General features: G+C 42.2%; 1 long non-coding RNA gene across 1 annotated transcript in view; it reads right to left on the bottom strand.

Annotated features, from left to right (window-relative positions):
* Positions 1–461: 461 nt before the first annotated feature.
* LOC139183668 (uncharacterized) overlaps positions 462–22,319 on the bottom strand; it is a 64,761-nt gene continuing 42,903 nt past the window's right edge. The window contains exons 2-3 of the long non-coding RNA XR_011567266.1: positions 1,922–2,045; positions 462–587 (exon numbers count right to left, since the gene is read on the bottom strand). This is a non-coding gene — a long non-coding RNA (uncharacterized lncRNA). The remainder of the gene's footprint in view (positions 588–1,921; positions 2,046–22,319) is intronic.

The raw sequence follows: 22,319 nt of genomic DNA on the forward strand, positions 1-22,319 counted from the left end.
TTTTGTTTTGTTTGTTTGTTTGAGCTGAGCTCCTTACATCAACCAGGAACTCCCAGGTTCGTCAGAGTTACTCCACCAAGGGCAAGCCACGGTAACCCCCAGGTCGGCCCGCATCTGCGGGGGCTGCTACACTTACCTTTCCCGGTGCCTCTATTTCCACCGTGACTCGGCGCCTTGCAAGGAGTGGGGATGTCCACCAACCGGCCGAGGACAAGTGCCAGGGCGCCTGGCATTTCCGGAAGATGCCAAACCAGTGTGGCGCAGGTGCTGTCCCATGATGAGTGAGGCAAGACCCTGGGTGCTGTGGACACCTCCGTGGCCCGGGAGAAGAACCAAGCCGAGTGCTTTTGGACCTGCATGCCCTCCGTCCTGCGCGCAGACCGCCCGCTCCTTCTTCCTGGAGCTCTCCACGCGCGCCCGCGAGCACGTGAAACTCATCAAGAAGATGAGGACTAGATCCTTGGCAGCCCAGAGGCCCCTGAGGGGGCCCTCTGTACCCATCCGGAGTCAGGGCTTCGGCCTGAGCCTCTCCTTGCAGCCCGTGGGCAGCGTTTTAACCGCTCTTGAGCTCTCTTCCAAGCTGTGAACTACATGGAGACAATAAAGCGTTTTGTGTGGAAAAGCAAAGGAAATGTTTATTGCTTGGCAGCAAATATAATTGGTATTATAAGATGCACTGTGTTATAGCAGCTATTGGGGACCCTGTGTCATTGTCCATCTAGATGAGAAACAAGCCTTGGGGGCGGGACTTTGGTAAGACCCTCAGGGAGTAAATAAGAGAGGAGAGACACTGGAACGGGAGGTAGGTGAGAACCTAAGCAGTTGTACAGAGGCCAAGGATGTGTTTGGAATTGTGGGCAGGATCGTTCAAGTGGGGTGTTCCCACCATCCCCCAGAGAGTGGGAGCAAAGGGCAGAGGGGGAAAGCAGTGCTGGGGGAGCTGGTCAGTGGAGAGGCGGCCCCTGTTCTTGCTCCAGAGGCTCTAACTCTCCTTTCTGATCTGGAAGGCGACTCTTTGCCCACAGTAACCTTTCCCTCAACTTCCTCTTTCTCTTTCTGTTCCTTAACCTCATTTTTGTTGCCCCTTCTTGATTTCCTCTTCCACTCTCCCCCTAATTTAGATGTAAGGTTTATTAATGTCTCTGTGTTTGGGGGTGGGGGGAGCTGGGAGGGACCAGGATCAAAGTTGTGTCGTCTCCTCTTGTAGAGAAGGGAACAATTTCAGTTCCTTTAATCTCATCCATAAGATCTAAATGGATGTGAACACAATGAGGAAGGGAAAATAACAGTCCACAGTGTTTTCCCACTCTGTGCCAACTGACATCGATGCCCGTGTTGGAAGTGTCTTTCTCTATCATTGAGTTTTTGCCACTTTCCAGCTTTTTAAATTGAGAACTCTTTTTCAAATCAATTTATCAGGAACAAAGAAAAATGGTGTTATTTTTAGTGTATTTGCCATTGTTACCAGTGTTCAGAATCCATGAAGGGTAACAGAAAATAACCTTATGCCTTTCTCCTCACTACCTCTGCAAGCTCGTTCTTTCATACTGGTGCTCCTTGTCCTTTGGATGGTATTCAGTGCCAGACTTTGCTGGTCATTCTCAGACTTAGCCAGAAAAATGAGAAAGTCCTTTGCTCACTGTACTCCTCCAAACAAGTTCGCTTCAGTTATTAATCTGATGAGTCCAGTTTAACCAAAACTCTGAGCTCCTTTCAAAGTTTATGCTTCTCTACTCCCCAGTGAAGACAGCTTTAGGCTGGGCCTGGCAGTGGGGAAGGGCTTTGGGCTGGCTATTTCTTTAACTTCCCACCTCCTTCTTCCACCTGCTTTGCCCCAACTAATTGATAGAGTTTGTGACACCTCCAGAATTAAAGGGTCAGAGGAGAAAAAGAAAGGACAAAGAAGCAGAAAATATCTTACTCGTGTCATGGGTGATACAGCTGCTCCCTGGGTCTAGTAAGTGTTTCAAGTTGACTCTCTCATAGGGTGATATTTTAGGTCCTTGGAAGATTCTCTCTCTTCTGTGGACTTATACTTGCTGTTCCTGTGATAAAGGTATGAATGTCTTTAGAATTGGTTTCTAATACATCTGTCATCAGTCCCTACCTCCTGCCTTTTCTACTGAGGTCTCCTTGCTACCCCAGGGAGCTCTCTTAGGTAGAATCTAAGGCAGCCCCAAGCTAGCTCTATCTGTTTCTTGCATGTAGTTCACCAAAAGCACACACTTCAAAGGGAGTGCAGTTACTTCCTAAGCCACAGTCTTCCACTCAATGTGGAAGCCAGCTACTGGATCTAGATTTCTCAAGGTGAAGTCAGATCCAGGTCCACAGGGTCAGTCACTTCAGACTGCAGGAGCACAAATCAGGCAGTCTCCCAGAAGCCCTGGTCATGGATCATGGAATGAGGGAAAAGCACCTCCTTCCCCGTCTCCGTGGGCTGAGGGTATTAGCAGCATACTGACACTCTCTCTAAAGAAACTTTCCAATTTCCATTCATTCCTGATCTCTTCACATTTAATCCTTTGGTATTCCAAAGTGGGTTGGGGGAGGGGTTAAGTTTGCAAAACAAGTTTGAACATCTCTGTTGGTTTCATGCATGGTGACTGATTTCTCCTACAATACAATTAAAGTTCACATTGATAACATTTGAACTAAGATAGTATTTAAATAGGACTTTCCTGGTGGTACAGTGGGTAGGAATCCTCCTGCCAATGCTGGGAACACGAGTTCAATTTCTGATCCAGGAAGATTCCACATGCCGTAAGCAGCTAAGCCTATGCACCACATCTCCTGAACCCATGCAACTACTGAGAACCTGTGCTCTGCAGCAAGAGAAGCCCCTGCACCACCACAAGAGAGAAGTCCCTGTTCGCTGCAACTGGAGAAAGCCTGTGTATAGCAGCAAAGACCCAGTGCAACCAAAAAAAAAGAATTCCGAAATTTGAAAACAAGAGTTAAGAATGGTCTGAGTTCAGCCTCCACCTCCATGAAGCCACATAGGCATTTGCAGAACCTTAGAAATGCATGCATGAAGCCATCCCCACTGACAAACACTGGGCTGTTCCCACCCTTCCTATTAGAAAGAAGGAAGCTGAGGCCTTCAAGAGTTAAGAGATTTGCTCAGGATCACACAAGTAGGGGCAGAAAAATGAGAACCAAATCTTCATCCTTCCACCTACTCAGATAAGTTTATCATTATGTGGTCTTGGCCAGCTCCTCCAAATCTCAAGAAACAGAAAACGTGCATGGGTTGGGCGGCCTCTGTGGCCCTATGCTCAGAAGCCTGGCCTCAAATCCTGGCTCCCTGTGCACCCCACTGAGTGAACCTGGGGCAAATCTCTTGTCCTCTACGCCACGCGTTTCTATCTGTAAAATGACATTGATAATGGTGGAAAGAACATAATGGGTGCTTAACAGGAAAGTGCTTTCCAAACTGCTACGCGTGTGTGCTCAGTCGCTTCAGTTGTGGCCAACTCTGGCAACCCTATGACCATGGTGTGCCGGCCTCCTCTGTCTGTGGGATTGATTCTCTAGGCAAAAGTACTGGAGTGGGTTGCCATGCCCTCCTCCAGGAGATCTTCCCGACCCAGGGTTTGAACCCGTGGCGTCTCCTGCATCTTCTGCAGCACAGGCGAACTTTTAACCGCTGAGTCACCCAGGAAACCCCCAAAACTGCTATACCTTGGGCAAATGTTAACTGCCTTTATTATAACGATATGAAAGAAAGGGTGATGACAGTGTGTTCAGGATAACCTCAGTCTTAGAATTATTATGAGGTTTCTTATAAGATCACTAATGTGTAGTGGGGAGCTTCCCTGGTGGCTCAGTGGTAAAGAATCTGCCTGCCGATGCCAGAGACGTGGGCTCGATCCCTGGGTGGAGAAGATTCCCTGGAGAAGGAAATGGCAACCCACTTCAGTATTCTTGCCTAGGAAATCCCATAGACAGAAGAGACTGTTGAGCTACAGTCCATGGGGTCACAAAAGAGTCGGACATGACTTAGCAACTAAAACAACAACGTGTAATGACATTTGATCATAAGAAATGCATGACCTAAACAAGTTCCAATATTTTTCACATAACCTTTTGTAGCTATAAGGCTATTACCAAGCCTATTAGAAGTAAAAATACTTTAAAGAAAGTGGTACAGATCAGATCAGATCAAATCAGTTGCTCAGTCGTGTCCGACTCTTTGCGACCCCATGAATCGCAGCACACCAGGCCTCCCTGTCCATCACCAACTCCCGGAGTTCACTCAGACTCACGTCCATCGAGTCAGTGATGCCATCCAGCCATCTCATCCTGTGTTGTCCCCTTCTCCTCCTGCCCTCAATCCCTCCCAGCATCAGTCTTTTCCAATGAGTCAACTCTTCGCGTGAGGTGGCCAAAGTACTGGAGTTTCAGCTTTAGCATCATTTAGCATCATTCCTTCCAAAGAAATCCCAGGGCTGATCTCCTTCAGAATGGACTGGTTGGATCTCCTTGCAGTTCAAGGGACTCTCAAGAGTCTTCTCCAACACCACAGTTCAAAAGCATCAATTCTTGCGGCGCTCAGCTTTCTTCATAGTCCAACTCTCACATCCATACATGACCACAGGAAAAACCATAGCCTTGACTAGCCGGACCTTTGTTGGCAAAGTAATGTCTCTGCTTTTGAATGTGCTGTCTAGGTTGGTCATAACTTTCCTTCCAAGGAGTAAGCGTCTTTTAATTTCATGGCTGCGGTCACCATCTGCAGTGATTTTGGAGCCCAGAAAAATAAAGTCTGACACTGTTTCCACTGTTTCCCCATTTATACTAATGGTACAGTGTTAACGAGCAGGAAAGGACATATAAATTTTGTCTATATCCAACAGCTGTAAAAAAAAAAGTTAGATAAACAAATGGAGACTACAAAGCACCACGGCACTAAGGCAGGCACAGCAAAATCGTGTCCAGAGCTAAAGGACTCTCGGCCCCCGAGGCCGCGGAAGAGGAACTGGCCTTTCTCAGAGGAATTATTTGATAACACACCAGAAGGCACCCACTTCAACACCACGTAGTGCGTGGAGTCTTTCTAACGTGAAGAGGACAAATACACACAGGTGCTCCCCAGCAGGAAACACTAGACCTAATTCAAGTCAAGGGCACAGAGAACATCAGGGGACATGGAGAAGCATCTTACAGAGGCTCAGAGAAAAGGCTGCTGGCTTTGGAGGGCTCCCCCAGCAGGAAACCCCGCCTTTTATCCTTGTTTGACCTCCTTGGATTGTGAAATACATGCCATGCTCTCTGGCCTAAGAGCTCTTAAGAAAGAGGGAAATGGGGCAGGAGAGGCGTACTTCATAGGGGGAAAACTTCCATATTCATTGTCATCATTTTCTGGGAGAAGTGAGACAGATCAAGGGACAAAGTTCCACTCTAGTGAAAAACTCTAGTAGTTACCATCCAGTTTCAACCTCCCTATCAGAGATTATATGGTCAAGCTTACATTTGTTTTTATTTACATTCATGAACAGCAAGTAAAGCAAGTTTGGAATTAACCGTGTGTAAGGCAAAGCTCTGATCTCTGTGATCAGTATGTGGGTGACAAACGCCCAGATGAGCTTAGTGTAATGTGATACAGGTAAACCAAAGGACATGCTGGCCCAGTTAACTCGCCAAAAACCACCTAGATCCATTTATTTCTATTTCATCTTGCTTATTTCCTCAGCAGAATAATACGTGTAGGTAATAAATCACTTAAGTGTTTTCTACTATAATTTAAAAGAACATGTTCAATGGGAGGCACACCAATTTTTATTTTTTATTAAAAAGGTTATTTTCCCTTTAGCACTCAGTTAAAGAGCCTCTGAAAACCTCACACCACTGTTCATGAGTCTAGTCATTTTACTCTGAAAGGTCAAACTGGGCTCATCCCTGAAGAGACACTGTGAAATTTATTCGAGGCATTTGGGGGACTCTTGGGCATCCAGGCAAGACATGGCTGAGTGTGGTTACAGGGGGAATGGGGAGAGCAATGAACATTCTGAAACGTGACCCTAAGATTAAAATCTCTTAAGATAAAATCTGTGTTCGGTCAGCATTTATTTGCCAAGCTAGGGGCCAGCTCTGGATCACTGGATTTTTCAGACTGCCTGAGCCTCTGTCTCCATTCTGTGACTATGAGCCTCTCCACTGGGGAAATAGAGTCTTAACAATTTAGATCCCCACAGGGAGAAGCCCAGTACCTGGAATGTGATAGTGGTCCCCCACACACTGAACTGTCATCAAACATCTAACAAATCATCAAACCCTAAATGTATTTTTCATCTAACTATTCCCCTTCGGTTGCTTCTAGTCTCCCACAGGGACTGGTGCTATACAGGCAGAAACTGAGTGAATGAGTGAATAAATGGATGTGTTAATAGATGCACACTGTCTGGTTATATATAAAAGCATTTGTAGAACTTGTGAATGCAATAGTGTTTTTTTCCTAATGTTGTTTGCTCGAATATGGTGCCATTATTCATTATGATAAATGCACCTTTATATTCATAAGACTTTGTGCTATTTACAAAATGCTTTCACATGCATTATCTTCTTTAATTCTCACAGCAGTGCTGCAAAGTAGATATTATTATCCCCCACGTTAGGTAAGAGGTGATTTGTCCGAAGTACACAGTAAATAGAGTTGGACTTGCACCCAAGTTTCACCACATACACTTAGCAGTCTTTCCTGGGTTAAAGGGTGAGCAGGAAAGCAAAGGTTATAAGCATTTTAAACAGATGCTTGTTTCTGAAGAAGTCCTGGTGTGTAGTGCCCAGATAAAGGAAGTGGCATCTCTAAACTGCTGACAAGCTCTCCCACCAGTCACCTGGCTTGCTGCTGGCTACATCTGCTTCTGAATGCATAGCTGTTCTTATGCCAGGTCACCCGATGGAACTTACGTTTAATTATAGCTACTTGATACTAAAATAACTAGTGAAAAGAGGGAAAATTCAGACAACTAACCAGTTATTATTTTGTCCACACAATGACAAACAACCTCTGGGGTAAATTTTTGTCTTTGAGTTGAGCTCCTAAATTCATGGAGATACCACAATTATTTCCTCTTCAGTTAAATGTCAGCCCACACAAGGAAGCCAGCAGGCTTGAACAGCAGGAGTCAATATTAAAAAAAAAAAAAATCCGGACCTCAAAATGTGACCTGCTTCCTAAGGCCCCTGGTGCTCTTTTCTGTGTTAATGATCTGTGTTGTTGGCATTGTGGCGGCAGACACACTTTATATCCTAGAGCTGAAAGGACCTTAGAAATCACTTAGTGCAGCAGTTTTCAAACTTTGGAAAAATGAACACTTTATTTAAATAAACCCTAATATAGAAGGGACTTCCCAGGTAGCTCAGTGGTAAAGAATCCACCTGCCAATGCAGAAGACAAAAGAGACACAGGTTCGATCCCTGGGTCAGGAAGATCTCCTAGAGAAGGAAAGGGCAACCCACTCCAGTATTCTTGTTGGGAAAATCCCATGGGACAGAGAAGCCTGGTGGGATGGAGTCCATAGGGTTCCAAAGAGTCAGATATAACTGAGCATGCACGCACTCACTAATATAGAAGCCCTGATGAGCAAAGCAAATCCATGCAGGTTTGCTTAGGTTGAGGAGGAGATTGTGAGTGGCCTGAGAGGGCCTTCCCAACAGGGCTCTGAAAGTAGGGTAATCTCTCATTTTGCATGTGAGGAGATGAGGCCTGGAAAGCAAAACTAAGACAAAGAACTTGGAAATCTGTTTTTGTGGTTCTGCTACTCTTAGAATGTCTATGTCCCTTATCTCAGTTTAACTTTCTTTTCTACCTGAATTCCAGCCTCCTCTTGTGTCCCATCATAAATCCATTGACTTACACCTGCTTACTGCCTCCAGAACCACCATAGCATTCTAATCACTGCTTAGAGAACATGATATTTCCCAAGTGTACCTGAATTCACAGAAGCCCTTGTTTTAAAAAATGCAGATCATTGGAGTCCCTTCTTTACGATTCTGATTCCGTTGGTTTGGGGTAAAACCGAAGTAATTCTCTTTGTCAGGGAAGTTTGGGAAATACTTGCTGGATAGAATGGGCCAAGGATGTCCTCTCATAGAGACAATAAAGAGTAAGCTTAAGTGGGCCGTTCATCACGTAAAAAGCCAAAGAAAGTCTCAGTGTCGTCAGAAAAGTTTTCTCTTTCCATCATAATCAAGGAATGTCAGTTCTCTGGCATTAAAGAAAAACTTCAACCAAAAAAAATTTTTTTCCATTCACTTTTGAGGCCTTCGAGGTTTTGAAGGTGCATCACTCTGTAATGTCACGTTTGCCGGCTGGGTAGGAAGGCAGACCTCAGGTTGTGACCTCTGCTCCCCCTCTGACCACTGCCTCCTGACCGTCTGCTTTGGCCCAGGCACTCCCATGTGATTCGTGCTTTGCCCACAGGGCCTCCTGCAAGTCCTTGTTTCCTTCCCTAGCATGTGCTTTATCCAACATGCTGTTCCTCCCAGTGTGGCCTGGACTCCAGGATCCGCTAGCCCTTCAGTGCCCTCACTCATCCACTCTAGCCGTCATGTCCTGCGTAACTATGTGTGGAACATAGGTGTCTCCCCCTGGAAGTATCCTAGCCCTCTACTCAGTTGGTACCACCCTTACTTATGACCCTATCCTCCCCACTTATATTTGAGATTTTCCCCACTTCCATTTTGTCTCAGGAAAAAATATTTACATGTGTATCCTTCAAAATCTGGGGCTTGTCTCATTTCTTTCCAGAAACCATGTGGCTGTCACCTATCTCTCCACTGACCTGACTCCAAACCCCTCTGCCTTGGTCTCTGATGGCTTTTCTGTTGATCTTAGAACTGGAGGACCACTCTTTTCCTTTGGAATAATGCTGCCATTGGTGATGCTGGCCTCAAGGGATGGGGTCAGCAAGAACATCGGGCTTCTCAGCACCTCATCATCCCTTAATTTCCTACATTATTATTAGCATAGGCTACTACATGAACAGACTGTAGTGAATATCAGGGGGTAATTAGAGAGAATAGATTTACAACTGGATGCCAAATATAAGAACTGAAGGGAAAGCGGATTTTAAACACATGATACTAGTTTCCTTGTGGATAAACTCCAATCCCTAGCCTGCCTTCTGTCCACTGAGGTCTTCAAAGAGAGAGCCTTCCGTGATCCTTCCCCATATGAATAAGGACCCTCCACTCCATAGATTAATTGTATTTATCCTAGAATGTGTCCCAATCACACCCACACTATTCCCCAAAACACACACATGCACACACATTCACACAGCCTACATGCACAGCCTACATGGGGCAGATGGGCTGTAGCAGCACTCTGAGAGTATCACCCACACTGGGGAGCAGGGGACACGAGGACAGTTTGGGACAGGTTCCAGGGTTCCATATCCTGTCTATTTCAGGGTTACTCTGCAAGTATAAGGTGAAGCTATACCTCTTTATTCTCCATCTCTGCTTCCGTTTCTATATGAGTCACTTGTTTATTTATTTTTATCGAGGTGTATAGTTGGTGAGCAATATTACACAGGTTTCACGTGTATAACAGTGATTCATAACTTTTTGAATCTCTGGGTCACTTTTAAAATATGCACACATTCTCAAGAAGAAACACAAAGTCACTTTCCGAAAAGTCTCTTTCCCACCTAAGCTGCAAATTTTTCCCAACCCCAAGAGAAAAATATTACCCTTTTATACAATTATACACAGGAATTATAGACCACTTTAGCCCATCCTCCTTGTTGCAGTCCACACCTTCTTCCCCACAACAGTCAGGCTATGTGGATTATTCATATAGCCTATCAGTGACACCACAAAAATGGGATAAAACCAGTCCTGTGCTTTTTCTATTTGGCTATGATTTTATCCTCTCCCAAACACTGAGAGGTGGAAGGAACAGATAAGGCATATTGCTTGTTATCTTTCGATATCCATTCTTTCCTTCCATAGTAGTAGAGCTTTAGCTGGACACATGGTCACTTAGCTAAAGACCACTACCTCACCCAGCCACTCCTGAAGCTAGAAGCAGCCATGTGACCTCTGGTTCTGGCCAATGGAATGTGAGATGTGCTTTGTGCCTGAGTTTGCCTTAAAAAAGATTGAGTGTGTGCTTCTGACCCTTTACTTCCTTCCTGCTGGCTATAACATGTCTGGAAACAAAGTAACACCTTGAATCCAGAGAGGGACTACCTATCTCTGGGCTTCTGCAGAGAAAGAGATAAGCATCTACTTTAAGCCAAGGTATTTTCCGTATTGCTTAGTTGAGTACAGTGGCCATCCTCACAGATGCCAAGTTTCTTGAAGGAAACATAATCAGTGAGAAGTGGAGCTGAGCCTCAGGCCTCGTGCTCTAATCATGCAGCTTTCCTCATCCATCTTCAAGATGTCTTTATGAAAACTTGAACACTTGATAACAGAGATGTCATAGAATGAAATGTGACATTTTATTGCATGTCTTTCTGTGGTTTCCTTGTTTAGAATATAGTAGTTACTAATTTTATCTCTCTGTTAAGATAATGCTATCTGTCAATGGTCATCAACCTCTATCACAACAGCAGCCTTCACCTTGCCTGGGATCTTAAGAGCATAATACATTTTCTGGAAGCAGTGATTTCTTTCTCTGTAGTAGGTTCAGAAGGAAATATACAATCTTGGGACTTAAAGGCAGAAATCTTAGAACCAACAAGGATAAAATACACTTTACAAATAAGTAGAGGAATTGGAGGGTCCAGATAATGAGAGCTGATTCCTGTTGACTCAGTGATTGTAACTCCCTTGCTCAGTCCTTCTCCAACAGTCCTGCTAAGCCCCACAGGTGAATAAAAGTGAAATGACCTCATCACTGCCAACAATAACAACAAGAAGAGCTGGGTGGCAGAAATTTAATTTTAACTCACCATTCCTCATCTTCACCAGAAAGAATAAATCATCATTTGACAACCTACACTAACTCCATACAAAGAATGGATGTTATTAATCCTATTTTTGGATTTGCTTTAATAACGAATAGTAGCAAACTCATTAAGCATTTATTATGTTCCAATCTCATTCTATGTATTTACATGTTGATTTCTAATTATTTCAATTGTATGAAGTAGATACAATTGTTTTTTTCCACGTTACAGGCAAGGAAACCAAAGACACAAATATATTTTACATGCTTGTTAGTAAACTAAGTATACTTTAGCAGGTATAAAAAACGCTACCTTCTAGAAATCTTTTTACTAGTGATGTACTGATGATAGTTGTTGCTGAAGTGTGAGCACTCACATTTCACTCACCATTTCCCTCCCATCTGAAATTGCACTCCAAAGAAACTAACCTGCTTCCTCAGCAGGGAAAACAAATTATCCAATTCTTCTGGGCTTGTTCCTAAAAGTCAGATTATTCTCAGTTGAATCAAGTTCAAGAACATGGTATCTTCATATTTAAGGAACACATCTGTATACTGAAATTTTTCATCATGTTGATCATCTGTGTACTATCTCTTGACAGTTTTTTTCCTTAGAACATGTGTGTAAATGTGTATTGCAATATAAATGTTCATAAGAAGTGGAATACTAATATTGATGCTTGCTCTAGAAAAAAAAATGCTTATCTATAAAAAATCTGTACTTAATGAGAATCAATAGTTAACAAAGAACCCACACAAAGTACATTGTATTTTGACCATTTTAGTTATGAGCCAGATCTTCCAGTGGAATTTATTTATAACTCGCTGTTTTCTTTGAATAATTAAAGAGTTTTATAAGCTTTTAGCCTCAAGACAATACTATCATGTTGTACTGTCACATTGTTTTACAGTATCAACTCTGCCATGCAAATGCGGAAATAGTTTTGTTGCTTGCCAATTCAAAGTTGGACAGTTCAAATTACTTTTCTTCTTGAATAATACTAATTTTCCTCTAGGCTATATGTGGCAAAAATTCATAATTTTCTCCATTCTCACCTTTTTTGGGGTGGACAACAAAGTGACTAACCAATAAAAGCAAAACTAACCAAACTTCTTAAACATAGAAGTGGCCATGTGTCCTGATCAATGAGATATTAGTGGATGCCATTGGTTGGGACTTTTAAAAATCCTCTTTAAAAGCAGTATAGACTCAAATAAAAATATTTTTCCATGCCCTTTCCTTTTTCCTTCCCGGAGAGTAGATGTGATGCCCGAAGGCACACTGTGAGTTTGGGCTCATCAGATAACAAGCATCCATTAAGCATAGCTGAGTGGAAGCACAGAAGGAACCTAGATTATGCTGGTAGCAGGAAACGACAATACCAGCCCTGTACTGTCCAACTCATGTAATGTGAAGAGATTAAAATCCTTCATTAATTTAAGCTTCTATTTTTCTGGTTCCCAATACTCACAGCCAAGTACAGTTTCTAACGTCTAAGTGATCAGAAAACAGTAGCAGAGGATATGAAGGTTTTCAACATCTTGAAACTAAAAAATTGGGATAGGTCTACCAAGCATGGTTAAACATTCTGTTATACAGCCACTAGGCATTTTCAAACAATATTTGAAATCAAGTCATCTGTTGGTGAATCAGATCAATCATTGAAAATAAGATCCAGTTACTAAGACAAAAATACTTATGCTACCATCCAGTCTTATTTTATTTCAATAAAATAAATTTGGACATAAAAAGAAGATGTGCAAAATGATTTTTTTTCATTTGGAAATTGACAAGAAGTACATAACATTTGGGGAGTTTTAACATGAAGAATTTCTGTGCTCAGGAAGATACATATATGTATAGCAGAAGCAATAGAAGCCTATAAATTACAGAACTGAAAAAAGTATGAAAAGTACTACTAATAATGAGTTTTTCCTGTACGTATGTATATGTGACAGTAGTGATCATAGCTACTATCTTTTTTTTCATTTTATTGAAGTATAGTTGACGTACAGGTACTATTTTAAATGGGCCAATAATGGGCCGAGTTCTGTAGTAGATCTTGGGACTTGGAGGCAGGCCTTTGGACTAACCTCAAAATCTAGGTTTTATTTCTCTAAGTCATTAGAGCATAAGGATTCTATGCCTGAAGAAGAGAGGCAGTCAGTGGATTCCTTGATGTACTGCTAAGTTTGTTTTTCTCTTGCCCCGTATCTCTGAGAAAGCCTCCATTCCCAAAGCAAATACAAAGGAGAGATTTGGAGAGGCATTTTATGTGATTAAAAATTCTGTCAGTGGTTGCTCCTCCTAACCACAACTGTCTTTGTTTTCTATAGCTGTGCAATGAGTTCATACACGCTAGTGACTTACACAATACCCATTGTCCCCTCACATGTTCAGTAGGTCAGAAGTCCAGGAAGGCACGCTAGGTTATCAGCACAGGCTCCCACAAGGTTAAATTCAAAGTGTCGGTCAAGCCGGGTTTTCACCTGGAGCTTGGGACCCTCTTCTGAGCTCGCTGGGACTGTCTGAAAGATCTAGCTCTCTGCAGCGTAGGTCCCCATGACTTGCTGGCTGTCAGCCAAGGTCTCCAGGTTCTAGCCATGTGCCTCCATCTCTCACAACTTGGCAGTTTGCTTGTCTTCAAATCAGCAGGAAAACAGTTTACTAATGCTTAACTTCTTATGAGGGGCTTGTTTGAGGAAGTCAGGCCCACTCAGGATAATCTCCCTTGTGGTTAACTCAAGGTCAGTAACGTAATCACAGGAGTGATAGCCCGGCATACTCACTGTTTCCACCCATACACCAGGGGAGGGGACTCTAGAAGGTATGGACACCAGAGGCAGAATCTCAGGGCCATCTCAGAATCCTTTTTATCACAATGACCTAGAGCATGTTGTTGCTTAGAGGTGTGGTTACAGTCGTTATAACGCTTACTTGTGCTTCGTCGCTCAGCTGTGTCTGACTCTTTGCGACCCCATGGACTGTAGCCTGCCAGGCCTCTCTGTCCATGGCATTTTCCTGGCAAAAATACTGGAGTGGGTTGCCATTTCCTACTCCAGGGGATCTTTCCAACCCAGGGATTGAACCCATATCTCCTGTGTTTCCTGATTTGGCAAGTGGATTCTTTACCACTAGCACCACCCGGGGAGGCCCCAATGCTTTCTTGAACTCAGAGGAATTCCTTCTTCTAAAGAGGACGGTAATGCTTATATTCTTACCTAATTATCTGGAAATGTCATTGTCAGCACTGCACTGTTTTGAAATTAGGTATTCAACAGGTTAGGATGAATGTTCCTTCAAACTAGAATGAAAGGAGGCTGTGTTCCTAGTCCATTCTTTTGTGTCTACACCATAAGCACTGTACTCTCAGACCTCCACCCACTGGGGTTGGCACCAGGGGCACTCTCCTCGGGCCAGTGCTGCTGCTGTTTCTGGAGCTGCAGCAGTTACAGCATGTCCCTCATCGGACGAGTTCTTCAGTGTTCCTCGGGACTTGAATTGTGGAAACTTAGACGTTTTCTTCTGCCTTCCCAGTTATCCCCCAGGCTACCTAAGATCCTTTATTAATCTATTTCAGTGAAGACTAGCTTGAGTGAGTTGTTATTTGCAAACAAGAACACTGACCAGTAGAGTAATTAATGACAGATGTGATGGTGGACAACCAACCTTTCAGGAAATGAGAATGTGTAGCTGCTTATTCAATGTTGTTAGGTTACAAGGCAAGGAGAATCCAGCCCCTGGCAACAGTGGTGACAGCTACTTAAATTATCACTTGGTTATATAGAATAAGGGGGCTTCCCTGGTAACTCGGCAGTAAAGAATCTGCCTGCAATGCAGGAGACTCGGGTTCAATCCCTGGGTCGGGAAGATCCCCTGAAGAGGGAAATGGCAACCCACTCCAGTATTCTTGCCTGGAAAGTCCTATGGACAGAGGAGCCTGGTGAGCTACAGTCCATGGGATCATAAAAGAGTCAGAAACGACTTGGAGACTAAACAACAACCTATAGAATAAGAAGCCTAACAACACAGGACTGCCAGGGTCCCTGCAGTTTTGGAAGAGAAGGAAGGTATGTGGAAGAAGACTGACGGTCCATCAGGATGCTTCTGAGTATTATGGGAACGAAAAGAAAACGTGATGGTTAATTTTATGTGTCAGCTAGGAGAAGGAAATGGCAACCCACTCCAGTATTCTTGCCTGGAAAATCCCATGGACAGAGGAGCCTGGTGGGCTACAGTCCACGGGGTAGCAAAGAGTCAGACACGACTGAGCGACTTCACTAGGCTAGGCCATGATACCCAGACATTTGGTCAATGTAATACATACACATTATATATATACATACAACACAAATATGCACATACACATCCTATTGTTCTCTGTTTCTCTGGAGAACTCTAATACAGATAGGGTTTAAGTTTACCACAACCTGGATAAAGTTATGGTGACAGAACTATATATGTCCTGGGATTTCCCTGGTGGTCCAGTGGTTAAGATTCCGAGCTTCTAGTGCAAGGGGCCATGCCATGTGGTGTGGACAAAAAAAAGAAAAGAAAAGCAGAACCATATTCCTGTAGTAATCATGGAGACTTAAAAGATGCACGCGCGCACACACACACACACACAAAAGATGCACAACTGGTGATTACTGCCACTTCACGTCTAATTTACCTATTTGGCCATTGCAGAAGAGAGGTCTCACAGAACAACAAGGGTTATTTCCCACTTAATTGGATTGTCATGTCTGAAGGATGCTATCACTCAGGAGAGAAAATCAGTCCAGACCCTTCATTGTAGCTAGAACGGACCTTTCAGTCTGACCAATGTCTCTTCCTCTGTCCCAGTAAACAGAGAACACTGGATGCAGATGGTTTCCACCTGGCAGGGACAGACACACACCATGACTGGCTTCACTGCCAAAGAACAACAGGAACTCGCTGACTGCCATAATCCAGCCCACAGAACATCAGGTGGTCTGTAAACCAACTATTTTATGCTAATGCAATGCAGTGCACAGAAAGAGTACGTACCATTGCTGTTCATTTGCTAAGTTGTGTTTGACTCTTCGTGACCCCATGGATATAGCATGCCAGGCTTCCCTGTCCTTCACTAACTCCTGGAGTTTGCTCAGGTTCATGTACATTGAGTCAATGATGCTATCTAACCATCTCATCTTCTGCTGCCCCCTTCTCCTTTTGCCTTCAATCTTTGTCAGCATAAGGGTCTTTTGCAATGAGTTGGCTCTTTGCATCAGATGGCCAAAGCATTGGAGCTTCAGCTTCAGCATTAGTCCTTCCAATGAATATTCAGAGCTAATTTCCTTTAGGATTGACTAGTTTGATCTCCTTGCAGTGCAAGGGACTCTCAAGAGTCTTCTCCAGCACAATTTGAAGGCAACAATTCTTGGACACTCAGCCTTCTTTATGGTTCAACTCTCACATCCATACCCGTATACATTCATAAAATATATACATATCAAAAGATGTGTGCTTAATTGCTCAATCGTGTCTGGCTCTCTGTAGCCCAACAGACTGAAGCCCACTAGACTCCTCTGTCCATGGAATTTCCCAGGCAAGAATACTGGAGTGGCTTGCCATTTCCTTTTCCAGGGATCTTCCCAACCCAGGAATCGAACTCGGGTCTCTTGCATCTCCTGCATTGGCAGATGGATTCTTTGCCACTAATGCCAAATGGCAAGCCCCATCAAAAGATAAAAGATATGAAAAATACAGAGGCCTGTCAGTTGACTGAAATTTCTGGAGATAAGTGTCTCAAAATGTCTCCTCCAACAGGAAAGAAAAGAATTCCAATATGCATCCACTGTCATAAGAAAGGGGAATGATGCTTGCTCAATTTTTGTATTTTGTAAAAATTATATATGATGTTTAGCTCTGCTTCCACAAATAATTAACAGGTCACAGAAAGTCTTCTAGCCTTCAATGTGGCACAAAGCAATAGACGACTCCCTGGAAGATCCAGACTATAGTGCATACCCTCACATTTCAAAGTACAGTATCTTTTTAAGTGAATAACTATGGCATTCTCCTTCTGGGTAAGTCTCACTTTGCTGTTGGATCCTGGTAGAGACTGAATGTTTGAGAGCAGTACACATGTGGCTATGGAAATTGAGCAACCCACCATGAACTATATTTTATCTCAACTACTGAGCTATAAAATCAGATATTCCTTGCAGCATCCATCATCCCCAGGAAATAATTTCTATTTGAATTGATTCAAGTAGGTCCTAAAAACAGAAGTTTTAAAGGCAGATGACTCATTCTCTGAGTACATTTACTCCTGCCATGGTGCCTTTGTTCTTTCAAACCACACCACTATCCTCGTTAAGAGAACTCTAAGCAGGTGACTGAGAAAAAAAAAAAAAAATTCCAATTTACTGTTGTCTCCACTGGAAATGAAAATACTAAAAAGCACCCTATAGGAACCTCTATTGTGTAGAAGTATTCATTTTGTCCACATCACACAGCAGTATTTATTTGTCCCCTTTAATGCAGCTCAATCACCCCACGTATAGAAGTGGAGCACTTCATCATGTCAACCCCACTCTGGGGTGACCTGATTGCTCATATAGAAAAGTAAATATTCCCAATGGCAGAACTTCAAACAGGGCATCTCATGATCCATTTATCTGGAAAGCAGGATAAGCTACAGATCTATATTAATTTATAGGCAATACCTAATAATTCAACTGGATAGTCAAGGACTTGGAGGAATAAGATTGGAGAGGTGGTGATAAGGAAGATTACCGCAAAGACCAATCTAGACTTTTAAACTCTTCTAGAGTTTGAGAACATTATGTGAATATGCAAAATGACTGACTCTATACGGAGCTTTCAGTGGATGACTGAACAAGGTGTCCTGCCGTGTGGGTTTGTGAACCTCTTTCCACAGTGACCCAGTAATTATTAAGCGGTCTCATGAAAAAATGTGGTCATGGTTTCAGAGAGAGTTGATGTATGGGCTTAACAACTTAGACTTCTTTTCCCCCAGATATCTGGATATTACTTCTGCTGAATGCCCAGTTTGAAAGCAATGGTGAACAAACATGAGTCCTGCCATATGATACCATACCCCAAAAGGAATAACCAGCCACCTGATGGCAGATTAATTATATAAGGCTTCTTCCAACATTATGAGGGTGGAATCACTGCTGTCTGAAATTGATACATTCTAGACATGGATTTGTCCATCTTGTCTACCAAGTTTCTGCCAGCAATATCATCTGTGAACTGACCAAATGCTTCACTCTCTGTCACTATAATTTATGTAACATTGGTTCTGACCATAGACCTTATTTTACAGCAGAATGATTAGAACCTCAGATTGATGCATTTAGGAGACATTACTATTTCCAACTATAAGCAGATGGCTTTATACAAAAGTGAAATGACTTATTAAAGATTTAGTTTTGGTTCCTGTATTAGAAGATATGGCACAAAATTAGGATGACATCTTGTAGGATACAACATATGCCATAAAGTAGCATCCAATACATAGTGTTTCTTCAGCCATGGCCAGAAATATGAGCTTAGGAAGCAGGAAACAAAATGGGAGTGGTACTTCTCACTTTTCCCTTAATGGCTCACTAACATGAATTTAAGTTCACATCCTTGCCACTTTCAACTGCTTTGGTTTAAGGCTCTTGATGCTCAAGGGAGGAATACTTCCACCAAGGGCACAACAGTGTCTCAAGTCATTTGACAGAGCAGACACGGGGGATTACCATGTTGGCTGTGGGGTTAAGCAAGATTAGAAAGGAATAATTACCGTTCTGCAATGGAAACACAAAAGAGTTCCTTTAACTCAAGAATTTCAATAGGATATTCCTTAACATTTCCATGTCTACTAGTAAAAATTAATGGAAAATTAGAGTAACCTCATACAAGAGCCATCAGGGGCTCAATTCCCAATGAATGGAATTTGGGTCTACTCAATAGGTAAGAAATCCAGCTAACTGAGTCACCACTAACCTAAAGATAAAAGTAATATGGACTAGTTATTTGTTGATGAGGAAAGTTATTCACATCAAATAAAGACCATTTACTTTGTAATATTGGAGGCTTCCCAGGTAGCGCTAGTGGTAAAGAACCCACCTGCCGATGCAGGAGACATAAGAGATGTGGGTTCTATCCCTTAGTTGGAAAGAACTCCTGGAGGAGGGCATGGCAACACACTCCAGTATTCTTGCATGGAGAATCCCATGGACAAAGGAGCCTAGAGGTCTACAGTCCACAGGGTCGCAAAGAGTTGGACAGGGCTGAGCGACTGAACAACAACAAAATTACAAACACCAAGACAGGATTAAGGAAACATGTAGTGATACTACATATATTAGACCTACAAAAGACTGTATTAAATTAAAACATTGTACTAAATTAAAAAGATTATGCTAAATAGTCTCCTCATCTAGGGAAAGAATGAGTTTGTTTATTTGTGTGAGAGATTGTTACCTCATTAAGTGGGACTACAGTTTTTATTGCTAGTATTTTAAGTTTGGAAAATGGATGTATGTCCAGATAAAGGGTAACATCTGTCTTTTGCAGCTGCTCAAAATATTTTAAATACACTTCTTGTTTTTAATTGTTTTCTATTTTCTCAACCTTGTTTTCCCCAGGTGGAATCCCCCAAACTACATCTTCGCAGACTCTTGTACAACTGGTGCAAGCAGTTTTCTGATTTCTGTCTTATGGGAAACTAGGGTCTGAATGAGGAGTTCATATTTTGATGGTGTGAATAGCCCCAGAGGTACAGGGAGTGATGGAGGATTCCTCTCTCATCCATGAGATATGATTTTGGAGTGGCAGATCTGTGGAGTGGTTCTAGAGTCAGTGGTAGTGACAAATGACAGCTCCCTCATTAATCCAGTTTTGTGGATTAGACCTAGAGGTCTAGGTCTTGTTCCTGAAAGCTTTATCCATTTCTCCAACTCTCCCAATTGCCCTGTATAGGGGATCATACAGTTTGCCATTTGAACTAGGACACATTTGGGAATAGAAGGGGATGCTATTGATAATGTCAAGGATAAACTAGAACTGAATGGAACAGTTAGTAACTCTAACACATAGTAACACTAACACTGTAATTTAGCTTAATACATTTTGCTGCTTAAATTACAATAGACTTGCTTGTTCTTTACTAAGAACCCTAGCCAAAATACCATTAAGTTTTTAGGATTATAGAAGTAGTCAACACTTTAAGTAGACCCTGTGTACTATATTGTGCCTATAATACAGAGAAGAATAGTCTTTTCTACAATTCTATTATAAAGCAAATTCTGACTAATTCAAATTCATAGAATCTATTATATCAATACTAGTTGACAATGTAGCCATATGCTTGTTGCCTAATGTTATATGTAGTTATATGATGTTATACGTAGTTAATGAAGCCTCGGGAATGGAAACTGATGTTATATGTAGTTATACTGATGTTATGTGTAGTTAATGAAGCCTAGGGAATGGAAACAAAGTACAGTCATCCCTTGGTGTCTGCAAGGGACTGGTTCCAGGAACTCCCAAGAGTACCAAATCCACAGATGCTTACAACCCTCATATAAAATGGCATAGTGTTTGCATATACTCAACAGCAAATCCTCCCATATAGTAATACTTTAAATCATGGCTGGATTGCTTCTTATAATACTTAATACAATGTAAGTACTATGGAAATAGTTAATAGCACATGGCTAATTCAACTTTTGCTTTTTGGAAATTTCCAGAATTTTTTTTCCAAATATTTTCAATCCACAGTTGGTTGGATCCCCAGATGCGGAATTCAAGGATATGAAGAAATACAAAGGGCCACCTATATCTTGTCATGATTCTTTTATAAACAGTGATTCATTGACACAGGCAAGTCCAGGTTGCTAAATGCAGCATTACTATGACAGAACATATACTTTAAGAAATCTTTAAGTTAGTGTCCATGTTAAAAGTATCATCATGTAATTTCTCTATAAGTTGTTATCTAATGCTATAGATATATAGCTGTATTCATATTGTTCTATGCTATAAATGTTTGTACTATAATACTATTAATGCCAGAAACCCAAGAATAAACAAATACCAGTCTCATTCATCATTCCAATGTCTTCATTCAAACAGCTTGGTTGTTAGTGAAGAGTTATTGATACCTATACTTTGTTTATTCACTCAGCAATTCACATAGGCGCTAGGCTGGTAGCTGAGAATACAGTGATGAGCAAAAAAACCCATAAAAGTCATGATATTGGGGACAAGAGCCTACTAGTCTCAAAAAGGAAGTGCAGTCATCAAACAATAATAGAAATGAATATATGGTTACAAACCATAGTGAGTGCTATGCAGAAAATGCATAAAGTGTTCTGGGACATGGGCTATGCAGAGGGGTTATGCAGGGGAGATCTATCGGAGGAAGTGGTTATTTGGATGGACACCTGAAATTGACAAAATGATAACTAAGTGTGGGAGTTAGTGTAGGAGAAGAGGCTGCCTTAGAGGTAGAGAAAAGCATGTGAAAATCTATGAAGCAAAACGGGGCATGAATTTCACTTCAAAGCACAGGAAGGAGACCTGTGCAGCTGGAGCTGCAAAAAGAGTGAGACCACAGTCAACTCTAGAGGCGGCTGCCATCACCCCAGGGCCCTGAGAATGCACACAGGAAGAGGGCTTTGCCCAGTCCTCTCGGGAAATGGGCAGGTCAGTGACAACTAGCAACAAAATACCAAGGACAAAAATTAGGGTCTGAGAGGATAGCTAGTGCAGGAAGTCTACCTGTAACTGTAAAAAAAAAAAAAAAAAAAAAAAGCATGGAGGTGTGAAGAGAGGAACCCAAACCAAAATTCTATGGGAAAGCCAATAATTAGGAGTCCAGACACCAGTTTATCAACATCAAAGAGGACATGTAAAGAAAGAAGTCAGATGGAACGCAGACATTCACCTATCGTTTCTCTCCCAAATTTCATAGCTTACATTTTTTTCCCCGGTTTTTACTTATAAAGGATAATTGTGCTGAAAAAAAAAAACGTACCATCACCTGACCAGAAGTTTGAGGAAGGGACAAAGTGGATGGGAAACTGAAGGGAAATAAGAACCAATTAAACAAGAACAAACAAACAAAAAGCCCACCCAGCCTAAAACACAAATAAGACAAAAGTACTGGAGTGAATGCGTATTTTATCATAATTGTTTATAGTGAAAAGTCCCATTAATGAGGGTTTTATTTTCACTGCAGTTTTCTAATATACTTGTAATATGGTGCCTTGTGTGCGCATTAGTTGAATAGTTTCAGGAGGCCAGGCTCTGTCAGGAGAGTAGGTAAGACACCTGGAAAAACAGTCCTGGGCAATTGATCTCCGATTCATCCATTCTTACAGTCAGTACTCAGGAATGTGCCAGGGTGGTCACGAGTTAGTTTGC

This window comes from Bos indicus, chromosome 1, assembly GCF_029378745.1.
Source record: "Bos indicus isolate NIAB-ARS_2022 breed Sahiwal x Tharparkar chromosome 1, NIAB-ARS_B.indTharparkar_mat_pri_1.0, whole genome shotgun sequence".
In the NCBI taxonomy this organism is placed as follows: Eukaryota; Metazoa; Chordata; class Mammalia; order Artiodactyla; family Bovidae; genus Bos; species Bos indicus.